This window comes from Xiphophorus couchianus, chromosome 21 (genome assembly GCF_001444195.1).
Source record: "Xiphophorus couchianus chromosome 21, X_couchianus-1.0, whole genome shotgun sequence".
NCBI classification, from domain to species: domain Eukaryota; kingdom Metazoa; phylum Chordata; class Actinopteri; order Cyprinodontiformes; family Poeciliidae; genus Xiphophorus; species Xiphophorus couchianus.
In genome coordinates this window covers 12,345,041-12,365,569 of record NC_040248.1, presented here as the reverse complement: position 1 = coordinate 12,365,569, position 20,529 = coordinate 12,345,041, and positions in this window count along the sequence as shown.

Here is a 20,529-nt window from a genome sequence, read left to right as displayed (position 1 = left end):
AGCTGAAATACTGAGATTGTTAGTGCTCTGTGCTAAAAGAGTGGTTTTATAGCGCCTCCTGTGATTGGCTGATTTAGGACTACGGCATGGGAGAATTTTTATCTGGGTTGTTAATACAAATTGATTTCACATTTAACCACACGGGCGAGCCAACAGGGCCTCTCTGGGGCCATCTCTCAGTTTCATCTCTGTATTAATGTAATATTAATAATAGCCAAGCTCCATGGTTAACGTGTTTGGAGAAGTTAATTCCCTCTGAGACTGGAGCAAGCATAACTCTTTACCAAACAAGTGTAGCACTTTGATACTTATACCACTCAAGTACGCCACACAAATGTGGTCACAACTAAATGCACCACTGTGATTAATTAATCATGTTCACTGATATAAAGAGGAGAGAGCTGCTGCTGAAACATCCTTACAGATGAAGTCACCTTGTACACTCAGATGTTGCTTATAGTCTGGGCTGAGTAGTCAACAGCTCAGATGTATTAGCGACTATTGATTGGCTAATAGCTGTCAGTGTGTGTGTGTGTGTGTTCTTTAAACAGTGATCAGACTTTCAGCTGAGTGGACCTTTATAGTATGACCGCAACAGCTCTCTGTTAATACATATGCCTCAGTCTGACGCAAAACAGCATACAAACTTTCTGATGCTAAAGAAAAGGTAACCATTAGATGAATGGAAATGTTTTGGTAAGTGTGCTGCTTCATGCTCTTTTTGTTCATGGATGAGAAAATAAACAGAACTTTCAGTCTGTTCTGAGAGTGGGGATATTATATTTGATATTGTTTTATAATCTGTCTCAGCTTTAAACATCCACATCTTTCTCCCTGATCTGGGTTCCTTCATCATGATGTTTGTTCACTTGTGTTCTCTAAGCCTTTTTGTCATTGAACAGAACAAGTGGATTTATGCTAAGATTTATCAAAAGGGGACCATGCTATTTATCGCTAAGATGACTTCTACAGTCGCTAAGGTGATTCCCCAGGCTGCTGGGGAATCAGAGTAAGATCGGGGATGGTACGAATATATGCAACACTTTTCAGGTTTTAATTTAATTTTTTTTAAAAAGAGGAAACCCACATCTTTATTCTCATAAAATGCATCAAAGTCTGTGGTTGTGTCACAAGATAGTTCAAAGGGTATTAAAACTCTGTCAGCACCATTACAAACATGGATTGATAATAATAGGACAGTCAGGGTGTTTGTGCTGTTTTTGTGTACTTTTGTACATCAAGGAAGTGTAAATGTATTGTTTGCTGGCAGGAGAAACTCATGTTGACCTGTCAGTCTGTCGGTGGAAATGCTCCTCCGGCTGACCCCCAGCCTCAAACAAGCTCCTTACGTCACCATCAGTTGCTAAAGAAACACCCCAGATGGAGCACAGCTTCTCTATCAAGTTATTTTAAGATTTTGTGCCAAATCCAGTATATCCTTCACTGACAAGAACTAATCATTCATTTATCTATATTAAATGAATTTTAATTTGAAAACATTTCTGATTCAGAGTTCTGTAACTCGGTCAACCTTCACAAAGAAGACACTTCATCTGTGTGACTTCTACTTTTTAAAAGAAACATGAGTTGAGCCATTTGTGTTTGAATGGATCCAATGAACCCCCACGCCCCACGCTGGTTGAGTGAAGAAATAAGGCTGATCAGCTTGTGTCCTATACGAAGCATGCGTCGGGTCGGCCGGAGGTGATTTCGGTCGGGTGTTGAGGACAGTACGGCAGAAGGCCTGCAGAGTGGCTCAGCGGCAGAATGAAAGGCAGATCAAACACTGTCTACAAAGCCTCTCCATATTGCTCCGGAGTGTGTGTGTATCTTCTAGGTGGGATTGATGGGAGAGGTGGGCAGATGGCCTTATCCTTCTCCGTGGGGGGTGGTGTGAGGTTGCTGGGTGCTCCCAAGGGGCAACATATTTGCAGACACACACGTGGCCACATAACCCCACACCCTCCCCATAACAGACTCCTCCCTCCCCCCCATTCATTAGTCCATTTTCAAATCTACAGTGTACCTGTATATTTCCATTTATCTCATGAGCTGTTTCACCTTTGATGGACTGCAGGGTTTCTCCTGTAGACCGATTCATATGTAACGGCACTCAGAGGAATAATTCTGCTTGTAGGCTGACATCTGGCATTGTTATTCGAGGTGTTAGAAAGTGTTATAGGCTTCTGCTCCCCATGCGTTGCGCTTTACAATAGTTCTCTGTGTGTTGTTTGTGTCTTTATGCGCAAGGCTTTTGTATGGACCCCACTGTCATTCCTGAGAGTGACGGAGCTGGCAGTAGGGTACTGAGGAGAAGAGCTACTGTTACTGCAGTAGCTCTTCCTCGAATGCTTGCCTCTATAAAATGGAATCTGGTGTTTCCAAATGACGCAACTTTATGAACTTAATCTTTGTGTACCTTCAACAAAGTATTAATAATTGTGTAGAAATGTTTTAAGCCATCCCTAATAACTGTATGCATTCCTTCCAGCGAGAAAATTATTTGGCATTTACCGTAAAATTAGACTTGAATCCATCCCCACTTGCTGGGTTGGGGGACTGATGGTGTTTATCGCCAGCTGTAATTGGCCGAGAGGTTTTATTAAATTTATAAAGCCATAAATAACCACAAGCCAGAGTCAAAATCTGAGTCTCTAAATCCCTACAAATGCTCCACCAAATTTTATGTTATTGTTTGTTCCTCAAATCATGAAACAATGCAGTTGTCTGAAGTTAGTTTTTAATTTACACAGGGCACATTTTAAACAGTTGGATTAATTTAAATCAGATTCATTTTAAAATCTAATAAAAATCTTTTATATTTGAGGGACAGTCTCAAATGAGTTCCACAAAGATGTAGATAGTCGTATAATAAATCGACAATAATGGAAGCTATATTAAAATAAATTAAAGATATTTTATCTAGTTTTTAGGTTTTTCTCCCAGATTTATCCAGACCTGAAAATAGCTAAAACAAATTCCACACTTTCCTAGAATTTATAAGAGTAAAGTGTGTGTGGCTGTAAAACATGAGCTGGCCCACTGTCTTGCTGGAACAACAACAAAAAAAATTATCTATTGCTCCTGAGGGAAGGATTTACAACATATGGACACTCACTGTCATCCAGCCACATGCACATCCATGCACACACAAGGTGACCTCCTTGCTTCTGAAGATGTTTGCTTGTTTGTCCACTTAATCCTAACCAGGCTGTCCATTTAGGTCAGTGGTCCCCAAACTACGGCCCGTGGGCCAGATGCGGCCCGCCTCCACATTTGGTCCGGCCCCCTGAACAATACCAGAGTATTTTCATATATGTGCATTTTTATTTGATAAGTTGGACTTTTGCAATAAAATAAATGTTCCTTAGTAATGAACTTTATTTATTATTAACTACTAGTTAGTAACTATTTTATACATGCATATAATTGACCCTAACCCTTTTTTTTATGTGGAGAACCCAGTGTTATTTGGTTATTATTTATTTCATAAATAGTGTTATTTCCTGACTTTTGTTCTCTGAAGAATCCAGAAAAGGTTATTTGATTGTGCTTTCTGAAAAACAATACATTTTTATGTTTAGCACTCTTACAATCGTCACATTTTTTCTGTTACAAACTGACCCCGGGCCCCCATCAGAGAAGGGACAAGTTATGTGGCCCTCACAGGAGAAAGTTTGGGGACCCCTGATTTAGGTGAACACTCAGAGGCTTTCACTAATCCCGAGAATGCGCTTGAAATTAAAATACCTGTTTTTGCCTTCCAGAGGAATAGAAAATTTCTACAATTTATTTTGAGTTTATTTTTGTGCTTAATGTAGTTTGATGCTAAGCAGCTTGGCAGGAAAGAAATACTGGAGCTCATTCCTCTGGATGTGAATCATCTATCAGCACTCTTGTGTTTTCCTCTTCTCCTTTCCTGTTTTTATTTCTTCCTGTTGAGTGTAGTCTTTTCTCAGGCAGGGTGTCACTGATTTCTTCGTTAAAGCACATGTGGGAGCCGCTTTGTTTAGTGCATAATTTCGTGAAATCCCAAATATTTATATCCCAAGGATGAGGCGTTAGAAGTCTGCAGTCTTTTTCGTATTAGTGAACACACCATGCCTAAGCGCCAGCAGGTCATACTAACAACAAGTCTCAGTGTGAGTGAGATGCTTAAAAATGAAGTCAGAGGAAGCAAAAACACTGTTTAAGAAGAAACTATATTTTCTATGAAGACATCTTGGCTGTATTTTCCTGCTGGACATTTTGGGTTTTGAAATAGTGCCTCACAAAGTTGATGTGTACCTGCCTTGAAGATTTTTCGTTTATTCTATTAATCTAGGTTAAGGCAAGAATTGACTGGTTTCATTAATTTTTTTCCCATGTTAATCATGCAAACCACTGATAAAATATTAACTCTGTATTTTAGTCTTTTTGTTGTTGTTTTTCTGAGACTGCTCTCTCACACACACACACAGTTAGTTTGTCACTTAAGATCCTAAAATTAAAGTTACTGATTGGTTTCCACAGAAAGACTGGAATGAAACATTTTGAAGGGTGTTACAGTTCTTTAATAAATGTAGCCAAAATTGTTCTTGTATAAAAATATGTTACAAATCCTTAATTTCAGTCCGTGTGCGCATAACAAGCTTTTATGACATTATTATATTATGTAACCTATTTAAAATGGTATCGAAAATAAGAAATAAGAATGAAAGCACACTGAAATTTAAGTTAAAATGTTGACCGTGGGCATGCCGTTGTGGCGTAGGGGATAGCGCGACCCATGTTTGGAGGCCTTGAGTCCTCGACGTGGCCGTCGTGGGTTCGACTCCCAGACCTGACAATATTTGCCGCATGTCTTCCCCCCTCTTCTTCCCCCTTTCCTGTCAGCCTACTTTCATATAAGGGACACTAGAGCCCACAAAAGACCCCCTGGAGGGGTAAAAAAAAAAGTTGACTGTTTTAGTCATGTTTTTATTGCCTGACTTCTTTAAAGAATGATTATATAGTCAATGTTGCCATTCCACTTCACCTCTATTGTGTATTGAACAACTGACCATGACCCCCAGCAGCTCCCAAAGGCCTGTGGGGTCAAAAGACCTCAGCTTGCAGATGTTTCTGCAGCAATACCTCGAGACACAATGACTGTTTAAGCACTTGATGTTCTGTGACTGCCTGAGACATCAGTGAAGCTAAAACATCAGTGAGATCATCCAAACAGAACGACCAGGAAGAATTATGGAGACAAAAACTGAAGGAGGACATGGGCACTGAGTACTCAGCCACAGTTAAGAGTACATGTGGAGTGCTGCGTGTGCAGTTTGCTTGCCCAAGAATGTGTCTCAGCAATTTAACCGCAGTTGTTTGCTCCTCCCCCAACACTGAGTCATGATGGCTTTTTGACAGCAACAGGAAGACGAATGCCCCTGTCCTGTTGAAACATTCATGAACCCTTATGACCCTCTACTCCACCTAATGTACCCTAACGGGCCTTTATGGCTTCTTTCTAGCCTAGCATCACCTTAGTGCTGATTCCCGGCATCTAAGTTCTTAACACCCTGCCACTGCTCTTTTACATCCTCACATTCAGTAAGCTCTCCTGAGCTAACAAAGTACTGCTACAGAGAGATTTACCATCCACTAAATCAAGCAGCAATTACAGAGCCATGCAAAAGTATTCACACACCTGCAAACCTTCAAACAAATGAATGTTTGTCTAAACCGAGATCTCAAGCAAAGCAGCTTGCAGTCCCTTGGTCGGTGGTTGTTTCTGATATGGGCAACCACTCAGAGCAGCATCCTGAGGGGGGCAGCAGGAGTGCCAAACATGACTTTACATATCTGTACTACTTTCTGTTCTTATAGTAACATGAAAAAAAGTAAAATCCTTAAATAGTGTCCTACATTTTCAATGAACTGGAAAAGGCCCCAGGAAATGTTTCAGCTTTCTTACCTATTCCCGATCTTTCAGGTTTGCGTTATGTGCATTCTACTTCACATGTAGTCATAGACCCTCTTTGTAATCTGATTCCAAGGGAATTTATTGATCTGTTAAGATTGTTTCTTTGGAAAAAAAAAACCCCATTAGAGTTAAAAGTTTGACAGCTGATATCAACATCCCTCAGTGTCTTTTGCAGCTTTCAATGCATCAGGTAACCCAGACAGTGAAGAGAAATCCTGGGTTTGGAGAAAGAAGTATGTGACCTGGAGTAGTTGTTGTTTAACTATCAGAGACCAAGAAAAAGGCAATTTTAAGAGACTGGTCATAATTGAGAAAAATGTCATCTTCTTGTTGTTGTCCAATGTGCTCTGTGTGTGTCCACCCTGTGTGTGAGTCCACTGGAAAATTTGTCACGAACAGTGTGTTTTTACTACTCTGCTGGCCTCCCCACTGTGTTTACCGCTCTGTGGTAAAAGAAAATGCCATATGCTACATGGGTTTGTGTTACTGCTCGGGTTTCAGGGCCGACCATCGGCCCCACACAAACTGTGCCATCAGTCAGAACGGATATCCAAGCTATAGCTAAGCTATAAAGTGGAGCTCCATTGATCTGTTTATGCTTTTCTAACAATCTCCAACACATGAGATTCATCTTGGCCACAGACAATCTCCTGATGGTCATTGATTCATCCAGTAACACCAGAACAATTAATTAGGGAGGAGGGGGTCAAAAAGTCCTTATTGAGGCACAAGCCATTCCTTCATTGCAAGACATTTCCATAATTAATGTTTGGTAAAATAGATCTTTTTTTTTTTTTTTTTTACTTGGACTGAAACAAAAGAGTGAGACATAAACAATACCTCTCAGGCCATTATTGGCATAGGTAATAGAAGTCACAGAAAATCGCTCAGAATACGATAAGAGTCAGTTTACATCTTTGACAAAGTGCTTTTAATGAGAGGAAAACTGCAGAGGCAGCAAGAATTTTAGTGTCTGATGAGGTTAAACATTGCATTGCAGCATGAATCTTTCTCACTAATCTTGCCTTAAGTGATTTGTGAAGGATGCATTGAGCCGAATATGCATTATTCTAGAGATCCAGTGTTGCAACACAAAATAATTTCACATGTCTAATACTTTTCAAGATATCTACAACGGGCAGCAGCATGCTTTTATTTGGCCAAATAATGAACCAGAAATGCTGATGCACCTGAAATAGTGGTATTTTTTAAATGTACATTTAAAAGTGCTTTTTTATTTATTTATTTATTTTTTTTATTTAATGACAGTTTGTAATTTGAAGGAGGAGGAGAGAAGGCACAAGTTTTCCAGCTTTTGTTATGTATTCTTTGAGAAGTTGGTGCCTGCTGCAAGGGACAGTAATGTCATTTTTATACCACTGGAGTGTTTCACTGAATTTAAGCTTTTCAACGTCAGATTTGTTTTTTTGTCGATTTTCAACAGCATTTCAATCTTTATGTTAACATTCTTTGATGTTGAGTATAAAAATCAGGGTTATGAAGCAAAAAAATACACCACACTTGAAAATCCTTCCACTACATAAACATTTCATTTATTTATAGAAATGGCTTCAGTAACAAAGATATCTCAACAGCACCATGGCATGATCCAACCTCCTGTGTACCTTACTACACAAAATGTTTAACAAGAAATTGACTACCTCACTGAACTTCCAAAAATGTTCACTTCTATTCCCAGTTATTCTTGAAATTAGACAATTCTAGGCTAATTTTAGGCTTGAATTTGATCTTAACACACATAAAATTTTAGGTGAGAGACTAATCTATCACCTAAGAACTGTTAAATAGTTTCCTAACAGCTTGAAACAAATATCACTGTATTATTTGCATTCTCTTCTATTTGGTGGAATTCTAATGTGCCACCTCGATTCTTGAAATGAGCGTGCCTCCTTGGTACTGGATGCTGTTTGGAGTGCATGCTAAGAGAGGCTAAAATGGAGCATCTGAAGTTCCAGCATGTCTGATGAGCCAAGACAGATTTTAGGTTTGTATACAGCAGAACTTTGTCTTAATTTAATCAAGTAATGCAAATCAAGAAAATCAGTAATCCGTAATTGCATCCACAGGAGTTCACACAATGAAAACCAACCAGTCCCTAAACATTCACAGTAGCACGACATTAGCGCCCATCCTCACCCTATTTTAGAATCGGGTCTCCTGCCTTTTTGACTTTGCTCCTCTGCCATATTTGCTGCGGAAGCTCCAGCAGTAGCAGATCATTGCTTCCTGAGGCCTGAACTACACAGTTTTTCTTCAAGGGAGCTTCTACTCTGGCCTTTATATTGGAAAGTTCCTCCTCCAAGAAAAAACTCAATTACTTAGTGTTCTGCTCTGGTCTGACAATGTGGCTCGAAAAACACATAAGACAGAAACTGTACAATATTTGGTCATACAATTAAGTGAAAATCAAAAATCTTGATTCTGATTTTTATTACTTTTTGCCATAGTAAATATAGAAAATCTGGAATCTAATTTTATACCTATCCAGAATGGGAGAGAAAAGGAAATCAAACAATGTACTTTTCCAGAATTTTCAGGACTGTGCTCATAATTTGCACATGGTTTCCATCCATATTCCCCATTTGTAAAAAAATAGTGCATGTTCTAATGTATCCTGCTTGTTTTGACTGAAGTAGTGACTTGGATAGCCAGGACAGTGCAGTTGCATTCAGTCTGAACTCATACTTTTGCTGACTCAAACAGCTTCTATTCCTTTGACTTCCAAGTGATCAGATTTTCTGCTTCTTTGCTTTGGGGTTCGAAATAATGATGATGGCATAGACGAGGGGCCTGCATCCTGAAGTGGCAAATGGCACAACGTCAAAAGAGTAAAGAAACGGTGTCTTTGTGAAACATTTTTTTGTTGTTTCAAAACCTAAAATATGTGATTCTTTGACTTTATTTGTATAACTCATTTTTTTTCATTTGTCAAAGAAGGTTTGGAATTTTATTTAAAAAGTGCAACAAGAAAGATGGTTCTTGATTATGAAAGTTGTCGACCTCTGGTTTGGACTGTACTACAGGTGCCTGCATAGGGAACAAAATTGCTCCTGAAGTTACAGGCTGAATGTTTATGTGAATTTCCTAATTCCTATTCAAGAAGATACATTTTTATTAGAATAAAAATGTTTGCAAAATGTACACATTTGGGTCTCGACTCTGGAAATAATGGTGACGGCATAGATAAGGGTTTTTGCTCTTTTTTCTGTAGTTTTTTGGCAAATAAAAATTATTCGAGAAACTTGGGATTAAAAATGCCTGTGAATGTTTCTGAACTTGTTTTCAAGTAAACTTGACTTGCACAGCTAAAAAATACACTCTCTTGTCCCTGTTACTGGGGACTATTCAGGAAATCCCCGTCTAGCATCGAGTCACACACTCTAATCATCATCTGTGTTGATTTCCATCCAGCTGTCAGGATGGAGGCCAGCAGCACAGCAGTTTCCTCCTCTGTCCTTGTGGCGTTCGGGCCCAGCACCTTATTGATCTCAACAAGTAAGTTAATAAGCTTTGGACTCATTCATCAGCAGGGTAGAGACTGGAACTGCACACGGCAGGCTTAATCAAGTCCTCGGTGCCCGCCAAGCATGAACACGGTAATTAAAGGAAGAGGGAACGTGAAGACGAGGGAGAGAAGAGAGGAGCCAGGGGTCTACACGGTTCACCTGAGTGTAAGATAGAGAACCCGAGCGCTCCATTTATAAAGTACAGATTTATGAAGATGGTGGTTGAGGGATGACATGGTTACAGTCATCACTCTGTCTTTCTCTTTTTGCCTTGCATTGCCCTCGCATTAATCTGGCCTGAGTTAATCAGCTGCTGAAATACAGCCAGCCACTTGGTCCAAACAGCAGCCTGAAAACAGGCAATTCATCCCGCTCTAAGAAGGCCACCACATAAACACATAAACAAGATAAAGAACCCTCCCAACACCACCCTCGCTTGCAGTAACTCAAACAGTTGAGGAAGGTAACTGCCACCATCATCTTCCTCAATATTTTCCCTGTCAAAACAGAGGTACCTTGTGAAACAGAAATTACAAGCTCTTTTTGTTTTCTTGGATTTATTTCATTTCGTTTATCTTAATGGGGACTGCTGGCCACATTTATTTTCACCCCCTGGTAAAGATGTGTAAAATAAGTTTTTCATCAGCAGTTCATCTTCTCACAAGGTTGGAAGAAGGATATTTTCAGTTTTTCTCAATCATCTAAAGTTGTGGGACTTCAGATGTGCTCTTCTTTTCATCTCTTAAGGCTTGGATCATTATCGTATCTTTCAGCAGAGTAATAATCCAAAAACATACGACCATTGCCATCTCAGTCCTCAGACTTATTTTCCTTTTATCGTCAAATTCAACCAGATTTCTATTTTACTTTGTCCAGTGATTTAAAATGGTTCAGATGCCGTGAAGTTGATCAAAGTTCCCTGGGCCTTTGGAAGAGACAGATGTCATGTCTTAGCATGACATCTGTCTTTTCCATACCTCAAATTAATCAAGTTTTCATCAGTTATTAGCCTTGTGACATCAGATGAAGACTATGATTGGAAGAATTTGCAAATGATTTTCAGTATTTACATCAATTCATCCAGCTTTAGTAGCTTAATTTAAAACGCTGAGAAAATAGTTTATTTTAGAGTGAAGCTATAAAATAACATTTTAAGATGCTTTTACAGAATTGAACATTTAAATTATTAACTCATTCAAAATTTTAGTTTTTGTCTGTCGTTTTCACGTACATATTTAGTAACAGTAAAGGTTTCATCTTTTACCAACCTTAAAATGACTGTGTGCATATCTTGGAACTTGATGATTAAAACAAATACCTTTACTATTCTATCATCTAATGATACTGCAGAACTTTGTAGTTCTATCAGATAAATCTCATGACTTAATACCACTCATCAGTCTACAAAATAGTTTTTTGACTATTTTGTTTTGTTAAGCTGCATTTTGTGGCCCAGAAAGACGATCTTTCATCTCTAATGCATGCTTTCTATACCCACGAGTTTGCATAATATACAAGCGCACCTATTCTCTCAGGTGTCCTTTTCTCCCCTGTGGCTCATTAGCCTTGAACCTGACCATTAGACTGGCCCTTCAGCACACATCTAATGAAGGCAGCTCCCAGATTGAGTGTCCATTAATTGTGACTATTATTGTCCTGTAACCCATCTTAGGTCTGAATGCAGAGCTTGGATCTGGAGAAGGTGTGTATGAGTGAGATCATCTGTATGACCTGTGTGGTTGCTGTGGTGAGGCAGCTGACAGGTTCTGTTAGTATCACTCTGGGTCACAGTGGAAATCTCCTCCTGGGTTCATCCACACGTATCCTCACTGACCAATGCAGAACATCAGTCTTGCTTGAATAACTAAGTTATAATCTTCCTTGAAATTGAAACAGAGATATGCGTAAAGTGTGATTGTAGCTTTATAAATGTTTAGCAACCAGTCTGATGCATGCTTTTCAAAAATCTGCAGTGGCATGAAAAAAATATTTCTCATTACCATTTCATTTTGTTTTATTTTTTGAGATCAAACAAATTTTATTATTGAACATCCAAAAAGTAATTTTTAAAAATTATTTCATTTATTAAGGGGGTAAAAGCTATTTAAGCCAATCTGGCCATTTGCACAAACATAAATAATTTTTTTAACTTGCTGTTAAACCGTGATCAATCACATTTATTGGAAAACTGCGTTCAATCTTACTAACCACACCCAAACCTGGAGTAAATAAAAGAACAGTTGCGAATCTTTTGTCCCTTAATAAAAGAAATCAGCACAACATTTTGTATCGCTTTATCTGATATTGAAATATGACACTGATAACAAAAGACATTGATAAAGGGAAAATACTTTTTGTTTTCTCTCTTAAGTGGGTTTAACATAAATTAACAAGAAAGAAAAATGCACCAAATGTTCGGACCAGAAAAAAAAGTGACTCAAAGTACTTTTTACTCTGATTCCTGCTCTTGTTTGGAAGATGTTTGCTAATTCTTGAACTTTTTGATCATGTGCTTGCATTCATTGAACTCTGTGTCTCTTACTTGAAGTTAATGAATTTGCAGGTCATCTCCCACATTTTTAGTCCATCAAATGCAACCATCCAAATGCAAGCATGATTCCACCACCACCATTCAAAACATTTCTTGTGACTAAATAGTTCAGTCCTCTCCAGAAAACATTCGACTTGCCCATGTGGGCATTTGGTATTTCTTCTTCTACTATTTCTGACAAAAGTCCTTTCATCTGAGGGTGACAGCTGGGGTCAGACGGTTGCAACTTCATCCCAACTGGCGTCGGCATCACTTTTTGTTGTCTACTTATTCGGGTAGTGATGCATCATTCATGGCAGGACTGATATCTTCTGTTTCAGACAGTTTTCTATGCATGTTCTTTATGCACACGTTAAGGGTTTTACTTCCTGTTATATTTGTGTTAACTGCGTCTGTGTCTCAGTTTAAGCTTCCCTTCCATCTCCTCTCTCTCTAATCACACAGTGCAGTGGACACTCTGAATGCTGATCCCCCTGTGGGACGCAAACAGACAACCGCAATCACAACCTGCCTCACAGCTCCTAATGAGCACAGGGAAGACATTTCCCAGGGTGAGAAACGCACACAAAAAAGCAACACTGAGATGCCAAGAGTCCTGCAATGGAGCATGCTTTGGGTAGATTTAAATATGTGTGTGGGCGTGGGTGTGTTTTGAACTGGAGCACACGCTGACACTGGCATGTGCAACTCAATTACTGCAGGACTCCTTCATAGATCTGTTGGCTTATCTGATGGCCAGATCACCGGATCGATGAAGAGCAGCCACAGTGGGTGGATTTAAGCCTGCCGATCATCGATGTGGGGATCTGCAGAAGAGACGCAGCAGATGAGGAAACCTGTCCAGGAGGCTGGCAGACCAAGCGTCACCATGCGAGTGAGCGTTGTGAGCCTTTAGGAGAGATACGAGTTTGCAAGGCCTGTTCTGTCAGAGCACTTTACAGTAAAAAATAAATCACTTTGTGCTCATTTTATCCCAGATCCTAATTGCCCAGTGTTCATTGATCTCTGTGTAATCATTGACAGAGCAATCTCTGAATGACCAGCAAGGGATTCAATTAAAGGCTCACGGTGCTGATGATTTCTTTTTTTCATCCAGCTTGTGTAACACCATCTCCCCCGATGCCTCCACAGTAATTTGCTCCAATTAATGGTTGGCTAATAAGTAAAACGAATCACCACTTGTTTCTCAGTCACGAAAAGGCCCGTGATTAGACCAGCGCTGGACACAAAGCCGCACACTCCTCTGTTTGCATTGAAGTCTTTGTCCCATTGTGCGCCGCACTTCCTGGCTCACGTCAGGCCTCACTGTCACCGGGGGCTAATTGCACCCCTCTTCCCATCCCCTTTTGTGGTGCAGCACACTTTTGCTCCTTGCTGCTTCTCGGAGAGGTTTGGCGGTGGTTTATAGGTGGCGAGGAGGATGAGAATAATGAAGGAGCTGCCACGTGTGACCAACAATGAGATGTTGGGGATTACGGCGAGGACAAAGGGAGTGTTGCAGTAATTAACACCACTCCTGTGCGTGTGTGTGTTTGAGCTGTGCATCAGGAGCAGAGGGCACCGCTCTGTTAGCAGCTGTGTCTGCACGAGAAATGAGCAAGAGTGTGTGTGGTTACAGAAATAATTAATAAAGAAATAAAAACTATGAAATTCATGACTTTTATGTTTCTACAATTCTAGATATTTAAGTTCTATGTACTGAGCAGACCATTATTTAATTTCTGCTTTATTGTGAAGACCTCATATCAAGCATCTTGACACTTTTTCAATTTCTCAATCCAATGAAAAAAAAGAAAACACATTTACTGCAGGGATTTGTTACATCTATTTTATAAAATTTTCAATAGTGCGAATAAATGTGGCACTATTGTTTGTTGGGGGATGTTTTGAGGATCTAACTTTCATGAAGCTAAAGAATTTTGTCAGGCAAAACATTTTTTTGTTTCACCTTTTCTTGAGAACCAGACCAAAGATGGCATTTCTGGATCTGTTTATTTTTCTGTGCTTCGAGTTTTCATTTGCACTAAGAAATCCAGTAAAGGATTTTGTTTAGTGCTGGGAATTTTGTCTGTATCTTTGACTAAACGTGGCAACATTTATAAAGCTAAACCATATTAATAAGTTATCCGACACTGCTTCTTCTGCCATTTAAGGAGACCTCCTTTGAAAATATTGCTGATATTGTATGAATATGAATTCAAATTAAAAAATACACCCATAAGCATACATAAAACCAACAATATTTTCCTGGTGACCCTAGGTTGGTTGACCTATGCAGCAGTAGGTATATTTTGAACTATTTGGGGTGTAAAGAGCCTAGATTTGTGAGTCATGTGATGTTCTCAATGAAAGTTTGCCAAAAAGGTGCAAGGTTTTTGTGTTGTGAAAGATGTTTCAGAAAAATGTCCAAGCTGTCAAACCAGCAAAGCTTTCAGCTCGAGCTAATTATTTCCACTGAAAGGCTGCCCTTCCTTTCATCCCTGATCCATCCATGTCTCCCTCAGTCTGTTTCTGTCCAGCCTTGTTTCCAGCTTAGGCTGATTAGCAGGAGTGGTCCTTTTACAGTGTGGTGGCGGGGTAATTAGTGGGATGAGCTCAGCAGAATCATCCTCTTCAGGGGTTAAGAAGGCACACGATCCAGCACCCTTTGGCCTCTGAAGACCTAGGACCCGGTGTTCTGTATGTTAAGAGGAAAAACGTCTTGACTTCTGAACAAATCTGGTACAGAGGAAAAGTCTGCACGCTCCTCTCAGATGTCCCCACAATACAAAATGCTTGAAAGTCACTCCAGGTGTTCAGAGGTACTGACATTTTTAAGCTAAAATGGCTTTTCGCTGAACAGAAGCTAGGGCAGAACCTTTGTGGCCTAAGGGCCTGAAAACACACATACTTCAGTTTGCAGCTTAAGTCCTCTAAAGCGGCAATTATTTCATTCATATGGAGGTAATTGTCTCCCATGAATATGAAATGTTTGTCAGTCCCTCCTTTAACACTGAGTGCTGTGAGGATGCTTCTGAAGAAGGACAAAAGCCCTGAAGCTATGGTCCATTTCCATTTGCTTTAGAGAAACAGCTTACAGTAAACTGAGGGTCTCTACTGACTCTCCTGAAGCCCTGATCTGCACTCTACAATGATAGACACGATGAGCTAACTGCTAAAAGTCGTCTATGTCTTCAGTAATAAGTTGCTATATGTAATTCTCAGCTTGGGAGGGTGTACTCGCATGCTTGAATAATTTGAAAGTTAAGGAAAGCAAAATTAGACTTTAATCTGTCTGTTTTTTTACAGCTACATTTTAATACATTAGAATATCATGAAATAATTTATTTTACTATTTAATTTAAAAAAGAAGTTGTAACATTGGAAAAAAAACAAACTTTCCATTGCCTTTTCTTTTTTTTTTTTTTTTCCCCAGGAGTCAACCATAATATAAGCTAAAAATGTAACATTTTTTAAAGTGAAGGCACAAAACATAACAGGCTTAGAGTATTTACTTTAGCTTTGTTTCTTTCAGTTGTAGTTTAGCTTCATACACAGTTAAAAAGTACAGAGGCTGTTTTTGTCAAAACAATTTACTAACTGAGATTCAAGCCCATAACTTAGAAAAAATTGCTTGCTGCGCATGGGCGTCAAATTGTACTCTACACCAAGCAATCAGTAAAAACATGGTAAAAAAAAAACCCAACTTATTTTTGCTTACTATTTTAAGAAGTATGGTGAGAAATAACTGAAATCTTTTAATTTGCTCTGAGTGGACAGATGAGTTTTAGGCGGTTAAGAAAAATGGAGGTGCAAAAATGGGATCTTTCTCCCTCATTTTTAGAAATTGGAGGAACAGCTGCCCACTTGCTCCATTGTTCAGGGGCAACATAAAACTAGCTACCAAAAAAAGCAGCTTACAATGCAGCTTTGCTAACAAATCCACCTAGCAGTAAGAGATAAAACTGCAAGGATGTTTTTGAAATAGCAGTTCTTTTAAGACCCTTTCATATTGACCCCTCTCAGATTGGCTTTGAAATTCAGTATTTGAGAGCAACTAATCTAGATTCATACTTTATGAGAACACCAAGAGTGTAAAATATTAACAGCTCACAACTTTTCTTCTTCCCTTCAGAAAACTTGAGCCATCTGTTAAAATTGAACTTTGTCCCCAAACTCCCAGGTTCATTTTAAGTTAACATTTTGGGCTCTGGTTTTTCCTCACTTCAAACATTTATATTCAAATCATTTTCAGATAAATAAAAACTGATTAATTTATTCTGACATATCCAGACCACAGGGGTGAACATTCAGCCATTACCATCTTATTGTCCCTCCTAATCAAAGCTGAATGCTATCAGAGATAAGATCCCCATGGGGAAGGGAGCTGTTGGGCTCTTTTCTTTACAAGACACATATTTGTTAATGTCCCCATGATTTATTAGGAAAGGGACATTCAGTCTGCCTTTGTCATGGAGAGACCTGTGCATGAGCATGCTCACTGGGTGACCCGAGGGCCCAGAGGAGAAAGAAGGAAGGAAGAAGAAGAAGGGGGGAGTGATGTTTTTAGCATAAGCATGGGAACCAATCTGCTAAGATTGCTCTGCACACCAAGGGGTCTTCTACAGACTTGCACTTTACCAGGGGTCTTTATTTTGGGTCCCTCGCCCCGTTTTCCTCACAATTACTACACCACCTTACTGTCCTGATTCACTTGTTTCATTCATATGCGTCAGCGGCAAAGTTTCCAGTTGCAAGCCCCTCTGAATGGTTAAACTAATAAAGGGTGTAGCACCAGCTACAGACCAGGGAGGCAGCGCCAGAATGTTCACTTAGGAGGGAGACACAAAGAGGACGGCTGATTTTAAAAGGATTCCTCTTCTGTAAACAGATTGTGAGAAAACAGTACTACCGAGGGTTGTAGCTCAAGCATAGAGTCCTATATCTCTAAGTGCTGTTGTAAAGCCATTAGCTGATGAAGCCATGCAATTATTTCTTATTTCTGCACATTTTCAATAAAATACCACAGCAAGTGATTTCTTAAAATAAAGGGCCCAGAGGAGTGGACGGATGTCTAGGAAGAAGCGTCATCGTCATCACTCTGGACTTCCAGTTACAGAGGCAAACGCCTCAATATCTGTCATGTTTATATGTTCCCGTATTCTATAAGGGATGGATATAATGGTCAAGGCTATAGAGTCTACAGGAATCAGGCTGAGCTATGGATGATGGGGGATGGGACTTTCACCAACATACATGTCTGTGTGAGTTTCTGTTTTATTTCCTTCAGCTCCACATACGTCAGACATGGCGAGCACAGACACAAAGCTTCATTAATGATTCCTGTAATGTCGATCATGCTATGATGGCTAACAGGAAAGGTGTAGGACAGAGGAGAGAGACATTTCAAGGTTGCCAGATGTATTGAGTGACAGGCCATCATGAAAATGACAATGTTGTCTCTTGTATTTCTTGAATCAAATGTTCTCATATAGTCTTCCACAATAGTTTGCTCAATAATTTGGTACATTTCTCCAAACAGAATTAATGTGACTGAACCTGGTCTGTAGGCTGCCTTACTCAGACACAGTTTCTGCTCACAGGTTTTCTCAGCACTTTGACATAGCCTCTACAAAACATCATCAGTGAATCTTCCTTCAGTTGCCATATCATTGAGGGATTTTCAGAAATTAAATAGATCCTCACAGTGCTGGTTGAAGGACAGCTAGTCAGATGTATCATGTGTTTAAGTCGACTTTAGCTTTTTAAATAAACTCAAAATGAAAATGTTTACATCGGCTCAATACAACAAGCATGACAGATATTAACAATCCACAATCTCACACCTTTGGTGCTGTTTCCTCCAGCGGGGTTCTAGCTGAAGCTGTATATCAATCTGCAGGTCAGATTTAGCTCACCAGTGTTTTCTAGCTCTGCCAGAAACAAAGTCAGTTTATGTATTTAGCATCAACAGTGTTGAGGCATTGTAGATGGTATGTTCCTGTGCTAAGGTTTCTCATTTTACTAGCTTCTTCACATCCACCATTTTATAGGATGTATTATTAGAGTTCATAAACTTCACGCAGCTGTACCGCGGAAAAGTCTGACACTTCAAGCCATGTTATAACTAGTTCGCTGATCGTCCATTTAGAGAGCTGGTGTTACTCAAACTTTAACTTACTGACATATCTTAAGGTGTTGCAACAGTAGTTATTATGAAATATACTTTTAATCAAACCTACATTTTGCATTGATGTTTTGTTATTGCTCAGTTGTAATAGTCTAATTTTAAATATTGTATTTTCAGTGGCTGTAAATGGAAAAGTATCATAATAAACAGAGTAAAGGGTTAAAAACTTTAGTTTGTGAGTAATTAATCTGTCAAGTGTTGATGTACAGTGTCATAATGCCTGCGGTATCAGTCCTTATCATTGTTGGCACGGAGCGCCATCAACTGGTCACATCAGATAACTGCTGTTCATTTAGCAGATTGTTATTGCATGAGCTTAAACACTAGAGGTCGGTGTTGTACTTGTGTCAATGCTCACATACATCTCATACATCCCCGCGGCAGCAGCTCATGTTACAGTTCTATTTCTCGCACCTGGTTGTACTTCAATGACAAGCCTGGATCATAAAACCCTCATTGTACCCAGTTCAACAGAAAACAATTTCTGCATCAAACCAGCCAAATAATATGGGTATGTTTGCTTCCGACTCTGGTGAATGGTACAAAATGTTTTACTGCCTCTCTGAAAGGTTTTTTGAATTTCACATCTGTAGAAATAATACAGAAATGACAAGGAAATTACAGTTTAATACGTTGACTTAATGAAATGTTTTGTAGGAACTGTTAGAAGTGTTTCAGTTGTTGGCATTTTCCCCCCACATCAGAATAATTTCTGAGAAGACATGGACACATTCACCTTTAAAAAAATCCCCACATGCCATCTGTGAGCTCTCCATATGGTCCCAGAGCTTTTCAGAAAGGCCACAAGTCAGTTAAATGTCTCCAGGTTTTTTTCTCCGAATCAGTGGCATTTAATTCACAAAAATAAAATCTGCTGCAGGATGAGGAATCAGAGGTTTATGGACCCTCAAAAGCTACAGAACTACAAGGTCTAAAGTCTTTAAAACAGTAATTAGAAGAAAATTAGAAATGTTCCAAATTACACAAGTGTCACGTTAACAATTCTAAAAGCAGAATAATTTAATCATCCTTTTCTCAATCGGCTTTATAAAGGTCATCTGTTCTGACACTAACTGCACTGTGCAAGTATTTAGAGATATAGCAAGAATTTAGAATTAGAAACTAGATTAGAAACCCCAACGTTGTGTGTATGAGGGTCAGGGGAGCAAGGGAGACCTAGAATAAATGTTGCCTTAGTTGCACCATTATCCCATTTGTGTTGCAACAACATCAACACGGCAGTGATGCGGTGTTAGAAGCTGCAAACAAACTGCTCATGCCTCTGGATGCTGAAATGCCTCCTTTGGGGGTTGTGGTATACATGAGTCCATTTTGTGCTGATGGCCTGATGACGACCAGATGAAGGAAAGTTTCAAAAACCTTGAGATGGATCGAGACGTTTTTCATTGTTTCCCCACTACTGAGTGGAACGAAACACAAAATGGCTTGTAAAAAGATTTTTTGAAAAATTAGGTGTTTGTGTGGGAATGCCCTGAAATGTTATCCCCTCAAATGTTACTTTTTATTAGAACCATATATTTTATTATGATTGTACGTGAGAACAAGACAAAGTAACAAGCACAGTAATTGTGAAGTTGATGTAAAAGTTTTAGTCGTTTTAACATATTTCTGTTAACTTCCTTTCATTTGAAAAGTGTGTTTTATGAACCACGCGTTTCATTGTTCTCTCCTGAGATAAGACCAAACGTGAGCTTTTCACCTAAAAGTACAATATTTAAGGGACAATTAACACAGCTGCCAATCCCATCTTGAACTACTTCGCAAAGGAGATTGCTGAAGAATTCAGTATATAAAGCTAGTAGAAACATTCCCCGAAATCCTGTAAGCGCAGTTTATAGCTACAGGAACGAAAGAGGAGCAGAATGAGAAGAAATGACAGATAACACAGCCAGTGATTCAGGAAATTAATAATTTCCTCTGAGAAATTTATCTATTTAATTGACCGACAGATCGGCGGGGGAGAAATGATCAGAGATAAGTATAATATCCTCAGGATCTCAGAATCATTAAATTCTCATCTGCAGTGACACAAAACACGTGTTCACGAGTTACAAATATCGAGAAGTGTGCAAAAGATTAATATCTTCAAAACCATTTTAGCCGTGTCAGCAGGATCTGTTCTGATCCAGTTTTAGCCACAGAGTGGTATCGGTCTGTGTTTGTGACGTCAGACACAGCCGGACACAGATCGCTATTGTCCGCGTGAGGCTGCCTGGGACCACTGACCGGCCACTGCTATGTCAGCAAGGGTCCCAGCTGTCCACATCACGAAAGAGGCCCACCATATGTGCCGACAAGCATGCTCGTCCATGCA